Consider the following 17,261-nt stretch of genomic DNA (forward strand, 5'->3'; position numbering starts at 1 on the left):
CTACGAGGGGATATGATCGAGACATTCAAAATACTGAAAGGAATCGACAAAATAGAGCAGGAAAAAACGTTATTTACAATGTCCAATGTGCAAGGACAAGAGGACATGGGCTGAAGCTAAGGGGGGGACAAGTTCAAGACAAATATCAGGAAGTTCTGCTTCACGCAACGAGTGGTGGATACCTGGAATGCTCTCCCAGAGGAGGTAATTGCGGAATCCACCATTCTAGGATTTAAGGGTAAGTTAGATGTACATCTCCTTATGAGTGGCATGAAGTGACATGGGTAGGGGTAGGCTAGATGCACTTCTCTTTACGAGAAGCTTGGAGCGATATGGGGACCAAAACTATGCCAGGGTACACCTGGCGGGGCCTCCGCGTGTGCGGATCGCTGGACTTGATGGACCTAGGGTCTGTTCCGGAGATGGCGCTTCTTATGTTCTTATGTTCTTAAGGGGTCAGGTTTGCAGGATATATCTAATGATTAGGCATCAGAGAGATTTGAATAGCTACTGTCTCTCTGTCATATGCAAATCTCTTCCATGCATATTTATTAGGGATATCCTGACTTGTTGGCAGTCCCGGGGGACTGGCAGTGAAGATCAAGGCAACAGATGATTGAACAGCCACGCTTGTTTTCTGTCATACTGCTAGCTTTAGAAACGGGAATGTCCTTGGAGTGGCAGACAAGCACAACTTTATTTATATATACAATATCGTATTTGTGCAGGTGTTAGGAAGTGCCGGATTAATATGCAATAAACCGTGGCAGCATGCAAATTAAAATAAGCTGTGGAAGGAAAATAAAACATGTATTTTGAAACATTTTTAAGTGATCCGATACTCTAGGGACTTCTTGGTCAGTCTAAACTTATTTGATTGGTTAATTTGCTCTACAGCAGAAATAAAGAAACTCCTTTAATAGCGTCTTTATTTCTCACTGTTCAGGTCATAACGGCATATGCCTGAAGGAGAAAGAATACTGAAAAGGGTTTTATGTAACACTATAAAATGATGATGATGAAAAATATAGTGAAAATCTCTGCTACTGTATATGCACTTTTTTTTTGTTCAATCTATATGAGACTGGTATTATGGTTTCACTTTAATTACTCAAATCTCCCTATATGTAACTTGTCATAGTCTTATATACCCTCAAAATTAGTTGATAGGCGGGATCATATTGCTTAGTGACCAACTATGTGTACAAATATTTTTTTTGCCTAAGGGAAAAAGACTTCAAGTGCCTGCGGCTGCCTGATTTTAGAACTTGTCTTAGCAGGTCAGCCTCTTACGAGCTATCATTAGTTAAAAAAAACCTTGTTTTAAATATGTATATTCTTAAATTATTTAAATATTTATTTTAAATATGTGCATTCTTAAATTATTTAAGTATTTATGCAATAATCAACACGGGCAAGCATAAATTAGTGATACTTGTACTTAGCTTAAACATCCAAGCTTGGTATTGGTGCTCAAGGGTTTGTAACTTAAATCTCTCAATGGAGACTCCCCGTTTCATTCGTCTTGGAGCTTCGTCAGGAGTATGATGACCCTATTTTCAGCCTACTCTGTCAAAAAAGAAGACGAAACCACACATTTAAAGAAGGACCCCGGTTCCCACTCGGTTGATGTAATTGTTAAACAAACCCCCTTTCTAAAAAGAACATTAACTAGCCTAGCATTCTGAAATATATCCAGATTATTTAGAATTCTATTAAAGGCTTGTATTTATCAAAGTTCTATTGAAAGCATTTGTTCAAACCTGTTAGAACTAACCTGAGGAACAATACTTGAACGTCCTCAGGCGGAGCGGAGTGTCTGATTGGACAACAGCTCTGAAGCTGCAACATCTGAGCCCTTTAAACTTCTCCGCATCATTTCCCTGACTACGTGAATTGCTCATAGAAGGGAGACTGACGTGATGATGTCACTATTTAGATGCGCTCTACACTGTTAATTGAAAATTCAATTCTTTTTTTAGTTTGTTGTTAACAATACTAAATGGATTTACTTAATGGAGGGCAGGCACTCATCCGGTCACCACATGATCATTAAAAAAAAAATTGCCAATTAATCGTTGTATTTATTTAGACCCTTTAATTACTTCACATATGGGTTTGCTTATAGAATAATTGATCTTACAACAGGTATTATAATTTAGCATTCTCCTGCCGAGGAAGAATTCCTTGTAGCAAAGTGACTTTATCTGTTCACAGGTCTTTCTGCATGTCTTGTGGGCAGTTTAATTATTCAAAACATGTTTCCATTTCAAACCAATAACAAATGCTGTTAGTGGGCTTAAGATTTGTTCAGGTGACTTTGGGAGTTTTCTGTGAGGACCAGTCATTGATTTAAACCCTCTTGCTACTTAATGCACAAAATTTATCCGGTCATCGGAAGGCAGAGCTTGGGTCATTTTGAGGAGCACAGTTTTAGTTTACCCAGAGAAGGTGATATTGTGTGGCTTGTCGAAATCTGTTGTAACCTTTTCTATTATATCCTGGGCATTGTGTGTGTGTGTGTGTGTGTGTCGGAGGGGGGGGGGGGGGAGGTGGTTCTCTTACCAATGGATACAGGTATTTTTCTCAAAACACACTGTTCCCAGAGCAGCACCTACTGGGCAAATCAACTTGTAACACTTTCATTTCAACTCAAACCTCTGTCATTGTCAAAACGTGGAGAGTAAATGAGCCAAACCAGAGGGAAGGAAAAGCCTCAGAATATTAACAGGAAGTATGCAGAGATATTCTCCACACTCTCTATCTCAATCACAGGCACAAAAGCCTTCCCTCTGGCGCTCCATCTGTATTATATTTTTCTCTTGTTATTGTTTTTAACTGTTTAATCCTGAGTTTACAAATTATGTAGTTGAATAAGGAAAGAAAATTACTTCTATAGTACATGTTTCTGACCAATAGATTAATTTGTTCATCTGGGAGTTACCCAGGAACGGAAAAGATGCAAATTGAGACATGCCGGTCAGTATTTTAGAACAAAATCTAATGAAGTAGAGCCCATTCTAAAATACAGAAGAAACTGATGTTTTTGTATTGGGTGCATGCAGCCATAAACATCTATTTTGGAAAAATAAATAAATAAAAAAAATTGACAGGTTTAAAACCAACACATAACTGATTATCTTTCTGACCTTAGAAACATAACTGGTTATTATCCTGAAGCTTGTCTCTTTCTTTAGCCAGTTGGGAATTTAGGGGAATAAAACCCACTGGGGGATTAAGAGGGCAACCTCCAAAATCCCCACACTAAACTAAACTAAATTAAACCTTAGGCTTATATACCTCCTCTTCTCTGTAAACAATAGAGCTTGGCATGGTTTACAAAAATTAGCAAAGAGAACAAATACAATATGATTTTGGCATAGTAAGGCGAGAAGTGGAATTTACAACTTTGAAAATAGCTAAGTTTTCAGATGTTTTCGAAATAGTTGAACAGGAACAGGAAGATTATCCAAAACTCAGTAATTTTGAAAAGTAGAGGCTTCCCTAATATCCCAATGTAGATAACGCCTTTCAGCATAGGAGAAGGCAATTTGAATTTCTGAGTAGATCTGGTAATATCAGATCTTGCAGAATTCCAAGACAGGGGAATTAAAGAGGGAAGATGCCATGCAAGATCTTAAATGTTAAGCAGGTGTGTTTAAAATAAAACCTGGAAATTATTGGAAGCCAATGAAGTCTTTGCAAAAGCGAAGAGACATGATCAAATTTACTTTTTGCAAAGATCAGCCTAGCTGCAGTACTCTGGATGAATTGAAGTCTTTGTAAGCTTTTCTTGGTCAAGCTTAAATAGACTGAATTACAGTAATCCAGCCTCAAAAGCATAATTGATTGTACAAGAACAGCAAAATGTTGTTGATGGAAACAGGATCTCACTTTTCTCAACATATGAAGACTAAAAAAACATTTTTTTGTACCAGAGAATTAAGATGGTTGTTGAATGAAAGTGTTGAATCTATAATGACACCCAAAACTTTACTTGAGAATTCAATCTGCAGTGAGGACCCTGAAGGCGATAGAATGGACGAAGGTAGCTGCTCTAATTTTGGACAAAGCCAAAGTAATTTTATTTGGGACTCATTCAGCTTCATTTGTACAGTAAGGGCCCAAGACTGGAGTTTCGTTATACAATCTATTATGTTCCCGACAAGGTTAGTGAGATTCGAGTCTATCTCAAGGAGAACAAAGATGTCATTTGCAAACGTGTATAGTGTTTCACAGGGAGATAAACGGAAAAGCTTCAAAGTAGTCATAGGAAATGATGTCAACGGGAGAGCCGATGGGGGTCATGAGAGCACGTGGTTGACCGCCGTGAGCAACAACTTCAACTAGAGGTACAGTGTAAGGAAAGGGGGGGGAGTATGCGGCAGGGGAGATTAGGGAAAGAGCGAGGAGGGTGGAGACGAGGGCGGGGTGCCAACGCCCCAGGCACCTCTCACCCTCGCTACGCCACTGGTCTCGCCAACCTAAAATATTATGTAGTTCAGCAGTCTAGTAATCTTATTGATCTTTTATAGAACTGAAATTTCTTTGGGTTGTAACACCTTTTTCAAGGAACGATATGAAAGCTGACGGAGAACATGAACTTTTAAGACCAACTTGGTCCCTTCTTCACCACCTATAAAAGGGGGAAGGTGTGGCTCGCTGGTAGAGCCGCTGCCTCTCCCCACAGAAGCCGTGAGATCAAACCCCAGTGCTACCCCCTTGTGACCCTGGGCAAATCACTCAATCCTCCACTGCCCGCCACCTTGAATGCCAGCTTTGAAACGCCAAGGCCATAACAAGACAGTACACAAGTCCCTGTTCCTTTTTCTGCTTATAAAATTAGAACATACAGCAGTTGCTTTTCAAAAACATTTCTTTTTGTTGTTGACCTCAAAAAGATTTCATGCTTGACAAGTGAAAATATCAAGATAAACTGTTGATGTTCAAGGACTAATGCTATTGTATATTGGTGGAAAAAAATCATTTTCCACTGACACTTTTTATAATAAAACCTGAAGAAAACATCTGTGACAAAAAGAATATAATTTTGAGTCGTATTATATAATTTAGACCTATTTTGGGCTTTCAGAAATAAAGCTACTGCATAGCCTTCAATGACAGGAATCTTAAATTTGGTAAACACCATTACATTATTTAGCTTTTATCCATTTACTTCAGATCTTACATGTTTTAATCCATTTGACACGACTTGCATTAGCTCCTTGAATGAAAATTTCACAATTTTAAGAATGGTTAAAGTTTAGGTGCATAAAAATATCCTTGACTCAAAGATTCAGCTTCTTTAGAAAAGAGTGGAGAAAGTGGTGATGAATCAATATCAAAACATCCTGAGGCTACTTTGAAAAATATTTAACTTCTAAAGCACAATGTTACATTTGCAAGCCAAAGGAGTTTGTGTTAACAATTCAGTAAAATGAAGATAAATGTTCCTTGTATGTGCTTCTAGGCCATGAGAGAGCTCACCAGTTATACCATAGGGCTCCTTTTACAAAGCTGCTCTAGCGGCTGCTGCTGGGGTCATCGCTCCGACGCCCTTAGGGATTTAATGGGCATCGGAGCATTTGTTGCGTGGCAGCTGCTACTGTGGCTTTGTAAAACTGGGGAAAACAAGGGATCCCCCACAATAAACACTAGACTGGTTTATTTTTTGCCCTGGGTGTACCTTTTATGTACGGGGTCCTGTTATAAGACCTTCCTTGAATCTTTATTCTAGTGGTGCTCTACAAGGCGTCACCCTTTTCGCCCTTGTTACTTAACACCCCCCCCCACACACACCCCTTTAACTAAACCACGACAGCGGTTATTAGCACAGGGGAGCAGTATTTCCCTATAAATTCATTGAGTGCCTCCATAGTCTGTAATTTTTGACAGAGTAAAAAATTGATCCACATGTACCCGTTCTACTCCACTCATTGTGAAACTTGCTTCCTCCTGATATTGGAACGGAGGAGTTTTATAGGAATTTTAAGATTAAATTAAAAACCAAGGGCCTCTTCTATTAAACTGCACTAGCAGTTTTCTAGCGCAGGGAGCCACGTTGAATGGCCCACGCTGCTCCCCACGCTCAAAGAGTTCCTATGAGCGACGTGAGCAGCGCGGGCTATTCAGCGCGGCTCTCTGCGCTAAAAACTGCTAGGGAGCTAATCTTTGTAATTTTTGATGGAGTGAAAAATTGATCCACTTGTACCCATTCTACTCCACTCATTGTGAAACTTGCTTCCTCCTGATATTCAAAAGGGTGGTGGGGGGGGGGGGCTTATAGGAATTTTAACATTAAATTAAAAACCTATTTTTTATGGAAGCTTTTGGGTTGTAGCTCCTTGGCTCCAGTTTCTCAAGCAGATTCCAGATGAGACTTTTCTGCAAGTATGAATCTTTGACTGGTGTTTTTTGCTTTCCTTTGAATTATGGTGTTCTTTTCTGTTTCCTTATATTGAGTATTGTGAACCATTTTAGACCTTTTATATGGAGCGGTATATCAACTGTAAACTATAACATATCCGTCTGCATGGGGGAGCTCTCTCTTATGTCCTTAAACACCTCTGGGTTAGCAAGAGAATCCATCAGAACTAGTCCTTAAAGACACAGTGGTAGACCACCTTTATGGCAGCAGGTTCAAATGGATGCTTTCACTAAGACTAGTGGTACTTAAAAAAAAAAGGTCGCCCCCCTAGAGCATGAAGCTTCTTCCCTTTCACGTCAGTCCCACAAGGCAAGATCCTATAATGTCTAATGAGAAATCTGAGCCTGAATTTATACTGTCCTGTATACAATATAGCACCAATATTCAGTGCTATCTAGTTAAAGGTAACCAGTGAAGTCAGACTAAACAAATAGCAGATATAAAGGTAACCAAATAAGTAATCTAGTTATCTTTGTCAGGATATACACTTGTAGATAAAGACGACTGTGCCATCAGCTCATCTCTAGTCCTTGCTTTCTTAACTGGTTAGCGTTTGGATGGATATCAAGTTGGTTAGCCAAGTAGTAAGCAGTCAGCAGCCCTGAAATTTCAAACAGGACCATTTATCTAGTTAGATGGCAGATGAAGTTCAATGTAGAGAAATGTAAGGTCTTGCATGTGAGAAACAGAAACCCGAAGTACAGCTACACGATGGGAGGGCTGTTATTGAGTGAGAGCAGCCAAGAAAGGGACTTGGGGGTATTAGTGGACAAGACAATGAAGCCGTCGGCACAGTGTGCAGCGGCCGCTAAGAAAGCGAATAGAATACTAGGTATAATCAAGAAAGGTATTACAACCAGAACGAAAGAAGTTATCCTGCCATTGTATCGGGAGATGGTGCGCCCGCATCTGGAGTACTGCGTCCAATATTGGTCGCCGTACCTGAAGAAGGATATGGCGATACTCGAGAGGGTTCAGAAGAGAGCGACACGCTTGATAAAAGGTATGGAAAACCTTTCATACACTGAAAGACTGGAGAAACTGGAGCTCTTTTCCCTGGAGAAGCGGAGACTTAGAGAGGATATGATTGAGACTTATAAGATCATGAAGGGCATAGAGAAAGTGGAACGGGACAGATTCTTCAAACTTTCGAAAACTACAAGAATGAGAGGGCATTCGGAAAAATTGAGAGGGGACAGATTCAGAACCAATGCTAGGAAGTTCTTCTTCACCCAACGGGGGGGTGGATACCTGGAATGCGCTTCCAGAGAGTGTGATAGGACAGGATACGGTATTGGAGTTCAAGAAGGGATTGAACAACTTTCTGAAGGAAAAGGGGATAGAAGGGTATAGATAGAGGGTTACGTAACAGGTCTGGACCTGATGGGCCGCCACATGGGCGGACTTCTGGGCATGATGGACCCCTGGTCTGACCCAGCAAAGGCACTGCTTATGTTCTTAACTCTCAAAGTTAACTGATTCAGTTGTCAAACATTGGCCCCACTGTTACCTGTAACATATAGCTAACTCTACTTACACCTGGAAAGACTAATCTTAAACAGATATTGGAGCACCACACTATCACACTCTCTCCACTTGCTTAGCATACAGTCACGTTGGGGCAACAGTGTTTGTATCCTGTCCATAAAGGCTCTGAAAAAATGCATGTTTGCATACATAGTGGATGCAGAAGCTACTGAAGTCCATGGTTCTAAATAAATAGGCTTATTATAAGAAATGATGAATGGACAACAGTCACGTGACCTCTCAGGGCTTTGACGTCCTGTGAGCAGCAAGTCCTTTGTCAAGCACTTCCACTGAGTTCATACTTTAGCAGTATCAGGAGAATATCCTCCTTCCTCCCATCTATTTAATATCCTCCTTCCATTCCATCTAGTTAACATCCCCTTCCATCCCATCTATTTAAGACAATCCTGGTATTGGCATTAGAGAATCACAGTGATCTTTTTATAAAAACAAATAGCTCCCTGTGGCTCTGGAAAAGTCACAACCCTCTATTGCTCCAGGTACAATATAAGTACCTGTATATAATATGTCTACTGTTTTGATTGTAACCACAGAAAGGCAACATATCAAATCCTATCCATCTTCGCTTCCCTAAAGGACCGATAATTTCCCTCCTTCCGAAGCTTTCCTTCTGGCCCAACCTGCCTTCTCTGTCATCACTTCCTGTTTCTGAATAGGTGGGTTGGGTCAGAGAACAAGCTTTGGGCCAGGCCCTAGGCAGCATATATGTAATGCTGCTGCTGCCTTGTAGAATAGCGGGGTGGTGGGGGTTTGGGATGACGTTGAATTGTAGGTGAGGAAAAAGATGCCATATCGTGCCAAGGACACTGGTTAGGAGTTCAAGGGCGCAGAAGAAATGTTTGGAGGAGACATGAGATGCTGTACCATGACTTATTTTTTTAAAATCATGATTAATTATTAATGCATTAATCAAAGCGTTAACTGTGATTAACTTGCAGCCCTAATAATATGTACTTAAGACAAGTGGAGACTGAAGTGAGTTGCCCAGGTAATAGGCAGGCTAGGAATGTGAAAAAAATAAATATATTTAGGAGCCTAAAACCGAGGAGACCTTTTTCTAAACCACATTATGCAGTTAGGCTGTAATTTTATAAAGTGGGTGCTTTTATATGCGATTATGCATGTAAATGACTGGAATAATGGTACACGCATGTGTGTACGTCCACTTGGAGTATTGTGTTCAGTTTTGGAGACCGTATCTGGCGAAAGACGTAAGAAGACTTGAGGCGGTCCAGAGGAGGGCGACGAAAATGATAGGAGGCTTGCGCCAGAAGACGTATGAGGAGAGACTGGAAGCCCTGAATATGTATACCCTAGAGGAAAGGAGAGACAGGGGAGATATGATTCAGACGTTCAAATACTTAAAGGGTATTAACGTAGAACAAAATCTTTTCCAGAGAAAGGAAAATGGTAAAACCAGAGGACATAATTTGAGGTTGAGGGGTGGTAGATTCAGGGGCAATGTTAGGAAATTCTACTTTACGGAGAGCGTAGTGGATGCCTGGAATGCGCTCCCGAGAGAGGTGGTGGAGAGTAAAACTGTGACTGAGTTCAAAGAAGCGTGGGATGAACACAGAAGATTTAGAATCAGAAAATAATATTAAAGATTGAACTAGGCCAGTTACTGGGCAGACTTGTACGGTCTGTGTCTGTGCATGGCCGTTTGGAGGAGGATGGGCAGGGGAGGGCTTCAATGGCTGGGAGGGTGTAGATGGGCTGGAGTAAGTCTTAACAGAGATTTCGGCAGTTGGAACCCAAGCACAGTACCGGGTAAAACTTTGGATTCTCGCCCAGAAATAGCTAAGAAGAAAAAAAAAAAAAAAATTTTAATTGAATCAGGTTGGGCAGACTGGATGGACCATTCGGGTCTTTATCTGCCGTCATCTACTATGTTACTATGTTACTATGTCACATAAACATGCAAATGTCAAAATTCCACTTAAGTGCTATTCTGAAAATATGTTAACTTCAAATCCCAGCACCAATATATCCATTTGCCAAAACCTATAATGTTAACAACACACCTCTGTAGCGACTCTTTTCATATAGGCTGTTCCTGATCACACACCATTTAAAATATGGTATTTGGTTAGCAACTGCCATTTTGAAGAGAAAATACATATGGAGTATGGAGCTGAGGTGTTATTATTGTAAGAACATGAGGACATTACAGAAAAGTTTTGTATAGTTGCATGCTAATAAGTCTTTTTTTTTTATTTTTGCAGTACTGATTTGAAATCTGACAACGCACCCTGATACAATTCTTGAAACATGACCCATGTCGGCGTGGCAATACAACATGACTTCTAAAAAGGGTGAACAGTTTTCGAAGATAAGTGATTTACAGTGCTTTAACATAACATAAAATTTTATTTCTATCCCACAATACCTTGCAGTTCAATGCAGGTAGCAAACAATAAAAGAAACTGTTCATATACATCAAATTACAAGTATAACTCACACAATCATAAATGAATATCTAAATGCTATACATTAAAAAAAAAACCAAAACCAAAAACAAGTGGGTTTTAAGCAGTTGTCTAAACTGGAGATAAAATGTAGAATTTAATAAAAAAGCATGAATTTCTGATTCCCAGCTTGCTGCCTCGTAAGAAAGCAATCCATCCTCAAATTTCTTAAGCATACATCCTCTGATCAGGGGAACAAAGAATGCCAGATTTCATGATGTGCGACGAGAATTGTTAAATACAAAGTGATCCAGTAAATAACCAGGCAGAAAACCGTGAAGTGCCTTATAGCAAAAACAACCTAACTTAAACATAATACATGCCTCCACAGGTGACCAAAGCAATTTACGAAAGTAGGGTGTAAAGGATTTCAATCTCCTGGGCTCTTTTGCAAACACTAGCAGGGAGGAAATACTCCACAGAATAGCACTTGGTCGCTCTTCAATGAAGGCTCTGGACAAAGTATTCAAAGGCAAGAAGGTAACGCTCTAAACGAAGATCAGACTTGTCCATGCACTCATTTTGTCAGTGGTCAGTTACGGATGTGAAAGCTGAACACTACGGCAACCAAGACAGAAAGAAGATTGACTCGTTTGAGCTTTGGTGCTGGAGAAGGACCACCAGAAGAACTAACAAATCAATTCTGGAAGAGATCAAACCGGCTATGTCACTTGAAGCCCAAATGATGACGTTACAACGGTCTTATTTTGGTCACACCATCAGAAGAGAGAGATCACTGGAGAAGGACATCATGTTTGGGAAGGAACTAGGCAAAGAGAGCGACCTGCAATCAGATGGCTGGACACCTTGAAAACAAACTATGGGGATGATGCTGTAGGACTTTTATGGACTAGCACAAAAACGATTTCTTTTTAGATCCGTAATTCATCAAGTCGCTAAGACTCGAGCACGAGTCGATGGCACCTGACAACAAGAATAGGGAGCTATAATAGGAACTGAACTCACATCCCTAGGATCTCAGCCTGCTGCACTAATCACTAAGCCACTCCTCCACTATTTATCATCCTAGGTCGGAAGTCCCATTTTGCATTGGGGGTCCAATGAGAAGACTGGGGCATCCGTAGCAGCACATTCATATTTCCCCAGTATCTTAGATAAGGCTCTGTTGAATGTGGAGCGTTTTGTAAAATATACTGAAGAATGCAAGCAGATACTTGGGTATTTGTCAGCATGCCAGTGGGAGCAGCAATTTTGCAAAGCCTTAAGTAGGAAAAAGAACAGCATCACTCAGAAGCTTCCACTTATAAATTTTGGTGTTTATATGTGGAAATGGCAATTTTGTAATCTTCAAGAAGAAAAACAGGAAAAACAAGTCAAAAAAATAAGCAAAACTGTTTATATCTCTGTCCACTGGAGGGTTACTCATTCGAGACAGCATGCCCCAAATACCAAAAAGTGAAGAAAAAAAGCCTTATACACCATGATGTTTGCAGATAAGGGTAGATAAGAGTATGGAAAGAGTAAAGATAAAAACAGGGGGCTATAGGGCTAAATCAAGATAACATGACAGGTCATGGACCTGATGGGCCGCCGCGGGTGCGGACTGCTGGGCACGATGGACCTCTGGTCTGACCCAGCGGAGGCAAATTCTTATGTTCTTATGAGAGCAATTACAATACAGTAAACATAAGCTGTCTCATTATATCATTGGTATAAAAAAAACTCCACAAAATATATAGCATAGTTTTCTCAAAATAAAATTTTTAAAAACCTGCCGTATGCACAAGCGGGGACTTATCTGGAAACGCCAGACCGCTTCATCTCCAACTTCAGGCACATCCCCTGCTGGAACTGGATCCTCTGCCAACCCTAATCTTCAAATATAAGTTGCTGATTATATGAAGATATGCTTGGCAGAGGATCCAGTTCCAGTGTGGGACGTGCCCGAAGTTGGAGATGAAACAGTCTGGCATTTCCAGATAAGTTCCTGCTTGTGCACACGACGGGGTTTTTTGAGAACAGTATGCTATGTACAGGGTGCCCACAAAAAACACTCATTGATTTTAAATGGTTACAAAATCAAAACTTATTGGACTATGTTTATAAATAAGATGGCAGCAAATACAAGTCGCAAAACGCACGGTTAGCAAGTTCTTACACAATCACTTGCACTTTCACCCTTATAAGCTGCAATTGGTGCAAAAGTTACAACCTTCAGACAATGCAATGCGACAGAATGACCAGGTGTACCTCAAGTGGCCTCCGAGATCACCGGACATTACCGTTTGTGACTTTTTCCTTTGGGGATACGTACCTCCCCTACCCGCAGCTATGGATGATCTGCAGGAACGCATCACTGAAACTAGAAACGCGATCACGCCGGATATGCTTTGGAGAGTTTGGTCCGAGCTCGATCATCGCATCGATGTTTGCTGAGTAACAGTTGGGGCACACATCGAGTGCATGTAATCAGATACCAAATGAAACTTGATGAGTTGATGAAACTGTAGCCTCAAAGGTGAAAGAATATTCCAATAAATTTTGGATTTGTAACCATTTAAAATCAAGGAGTGTTTTTTTGGGCACCCTGTGGGCTCCTTTTACTAAGCTGCGATAACATTTTTAGCGCACGCAGGATTTTAGCTCAGTGCTGGCGTTAAGGTCTAGTGTGTGCGGCAATTCGGTGCACGCTAAAACCGCTATCGCAGCTTAGTAAAAGGAGCCCTGTATATTGTGGAGTTTTTTTAAACCAATGATATAATGAGACAGCTTATATTTATTATATTGTAAGTGCTGTCATGGTGTATGAGGCTTTTTTCTCCACTTTCTGGTATCTGTGGCATGCTTTCTTGAATGAGTAACCCTCCAGTGGACAGAGATATAAACAATTTTATTTAGTTTTTTTGAATTTTCTAATCTTCACATGTAAGTACTAGCAGTTAGTCTATTTCTTTTTTTTATTTTTATTTTTTTAATACACTTATAAGTAGCCCCAGTTATCAAGAGAAGCTGTAAAAGGTATTTTTCCCCAATTTAAAGACCATGGAGTCCACATTCAAAAAAGATTAAACCTCCCACCTGGTTACCCACTCTGCTGAGCTGCCCAGCCATTGATATTCAATGGCGCTTAAGGTTTCAAGGTTTCAAGGTTTATTAAATATTTGATAAATCGCTATATCTTTATACAAAGCGATGTACATTAAAATACAATTAATTAAGATAAAAACATACAATAAATATATAAACATTAGATATTGGACAAGACAGACAACAATTGGGAGGAAAGGGAGGTTAAAGTTACATATCTTATAATAAGAAACACATTTAAGGGTAAAACATTAAGGAGGTAGTAAAATTCTTGAAACGGAAAAATTTTTATTAAAAAGCAAAATTTTTATGTATTAAAAATCTTTTTAAAAAGAAACAGTGCTGCCGATTATCTCCGCTAACTGGACATTCCCTAACCAGATAGGCTAGGGGTGGTCTGGGGCGAAGTTTGGGCAGAGCCAGCACTTAGCCAGTTACTGGCAATATTTAGGGGGCCTTTTACTAAGGCGTGCCAACCGATTTAGCGTATGCTAAATGCTAAGGCATCCATTATATTCTATGGGCGCCTTAGCATTTAGCGTGTGCTAAATCGATGAGTGCGCTCTAAATCAGTTAGCGCGCCTTAGTAAAGGACCCCCTCGGTTTGTTAACCAGCTGAGTGAGTGCATAAATTTAGGACAGAAAAAGACTGTACTACCTTGGCTCTGAATATCGGCCAGTGTCCAGTTAGCTTCTGGATCAGTGCACATAACCATATATTCAGTGCTGGTATAGAGAGTTGCGTGGGGACAGAAATCCCACCCATCCCCGCCCATCCCCGCCAGGATCCTCTCCATTCCCACCCATCCCCGCAAGGAATTACCTCCATCCCCGCCCATCCCCATAAAAAGCAGCAATTACTTCTGACAGGATCATCAATTTCACAGTTTCTTTTGTGTTTGCGCTGCTGTTTTCCTTGTGGAATCTCTTTGGTGGAACCCTGTTCAGGTAATTAACTTATAAACCCCCTCTTTTACTAAGACTGATGTGTCCATTATATTATATGGACGAACCCTGCTTCCAAAGCCTTCCATCCCCGTGGGAGTCCCGTTGGCTAGAGGGGGGTCCCTGTGGGAGTCCCGTGGACCAGAGGGGGATCCCCGTGGGAGTCCTATGGGTTAGGGGGGGATTCCCGCGATCCCCGTTCCCGTGCAGACCTCTAGTCTGGTATTGAATATCAGGAAGCAACTTACAAGACACTTGCTGCTGAGGGCTGAATATTATAATAATAACTTTATTTTTGTATACCGCAGTACCATAACAGTTCAGAACGGTTAACAGAGTAAGAGACTATACATATACAGTGATGTTACAAATAAGTCAGTCGGCATAGCTTAGCGAGTAGGGAGTGGTCAGGTAATCCAGAGGTATGTCGGAGATATAAGGCAGGGTTACAAGGCGGGGGGAGGGAGGAGTCAGAGGAATTTGTCAAAGAGATAGGATTTGATTGAAAGTTTGGTAGGAGGGTGAGCTAGAGATGAAAGTGATAAGACATTTAATCCATTTGCCTGCTTGGAATGCCAGGGATCTATCGAGGAACCTCTTGTAGACACAGCCCTTTAGGGACAGGAAGGTAAACAGGTGGGTATTACGAGAGCGGGTGAGGCCTGAACGTTCAAAGTGATCCTATAGGTAGATTGGAGATGAGCCTGTTAAGGTTTTGAAGCAGAGGCAAGCAAATTTGAAGCAAATTAGCCCCAAATATAGCATATGGGAGATTAAGGCTATATTTACCAATCTAATCTAATGCACAATATATGAATCACACTATACCAACAAGGTTCAGGCGATTCACATCCAAAGAAGCCATAAAGTCTACAGGAAAATACAGAGACAATTAATATGTAAAATATCGAACAGTAATTAAACTAAGGGCTCCTTTAACAAAGCCGTATTAGCAGCTTTATCGCACGCAACTTTTTAGCGCGTGCTAACCCCCGCGCTAGCCGAAAAACTGCCATCTGCTCAAGAGGAGGCGGTAGCGGCTAACACGGCCGGCAAATTAGCGTGCGCTATTACGCACGTTAAACCGCTAACGCGACTTCGTAAAAGGAGTCCTAAATCGTATAAAAAGGTCTTGGCTTATGAGCTTGATTTCTGAGTTAATTTTGGCTAACCTACATCTAACTCTTTTTAGTCAACATGCCCCTTAGGGAATTAATCTCCTCAACTCCTCCTACTAAATCTTGGCTGAAAGGACTGCATTAAACCCAATTTAAACCTTTTACTAAACCGTGATAGCGGTTATTAGCGCAGGGCGCCACGCTGAATGCTCCGTGCAGCTCCTGACGCTCATAGGAACTCTATGAGCATCGGGAGCAGCACGGAGCATTCCGCGCAGCTCCCTGCGTCAATAACTGCTATCCCAGTTTAGTAAAAGGGGGGGGGGGTGAGTTAATGCCTTACTCTGTGATCAACATAATTACTCAGCAAACTAAATGCTCTGAAAATGTGAATAAAAATTCACAAAGCAAAAGCAACCCTTTACAATGCTCATATTTTAAAAATTTAACTTTTGCATTACCACCATTTGACAAAATGAACAATTGTGGAGATGTAGCAATTTTTATGTGCTTTTGGGAACAGACAAAAGAAATCTCATTAAAGCAATTGCGAATAGGAAATAAAAATTGGACTATTTGCTGCTAAGATTTGTTTCAGTTATTGCAATGTTTTCTATTGCCCTATTTTGTCTTATGGAGAAGAAAATGAAGAAATTAAAAGTTTGCCTAGTCCTTCTGCATTCGTAATTCTTGGTAAAATGAAAAGGTTTCTCTATTAATGCATTTCACCTTTGTAAGCTGGACCTCCCTGTGCTCTTGAGAAATAAAAAAAAATAACAACTACTGGTCCACAGGAAAAATAAAAGTTGGATTTATTTATCATTTTTAAACCCTAACGTATGCTTACTGCCATCTAAAAATGATGGTTGTGGCATATACTCAGGAGCCACACAATAATTGTGGGCTCAACACATGCCAGCCATGTGCTAAAAAACACAATTTATTCTTTAGTGCAGGGGCATATTTGGGGGCAGAGAATAGGCGTGCCCTGCGCTAATCAGTTACTGGCAAATTCTATATAGTCCTCCTAAAAATAGGCACTTACATGGGCATCTAACTTAATTGATTAATAGGCTTAATTGGCACTGATAATTGACACTTAACATCTCATAATTGCCGTTAATTGGACTTAATTGAAAGTTAGGTGCCTAACCAGTGGTGTGCAGTCGGGGTCTTCAGGGAATTCATCCAGTCCTTCCTGCTGGAAAACGCCCACCACCCCAAGACACCAACCCTCCCAAGCCCGCCCAAACACTCCTGCCCCCCAAGTACCTTATTGAGTCGGCCTGCTGGAGGGATGCTTACTCCCTCCAACCGTCAGGCCTGCCTCCACTAAATGGTGGGCCTTCCCCTTCCTGGTGCATCATGGGATGCACTGGGGAGAGGCCTAAGGCCCTGATTAGCCCAGGCACTTAAAGCCCCTCCCATAGGAGGGGCCTTTGGCACCTGGGCCAACCAGAATCTTAGGCCTCTTTCGCAGTGCATTCTGGGATACACTGGGAGTGGCCTAACATTCCGATTGGTCAGATCCCTTAGGCCACCCCCCCATGGGAGGCAGCAGGAGAAATTGGGCACTCCTACCCTGGACATTTGGAGGTGGGGGGGTGGCTTTCCTTTCCAATACACCCTCACCCAGTCCCCAATTTCTCACCAGTCCATGGAAGTTCTTAGGGGTAGGTGGATACTGTCCTTCCTGTCCTTTACTGG

This window comes from Geotrypetes seraphini, chromosome 9 (assembly GCF_902459505.1).
Source record: "Geotrypetes seraphini chromosome 9, aGeoSer1.1, whole genome shotgun sequence".
NCBI lineage: Eukaryota > Metazoa > Chordata > Amphibia > Gymnophiona > Dermophiidae > Geotrypetes > Geotrypetes seraphini.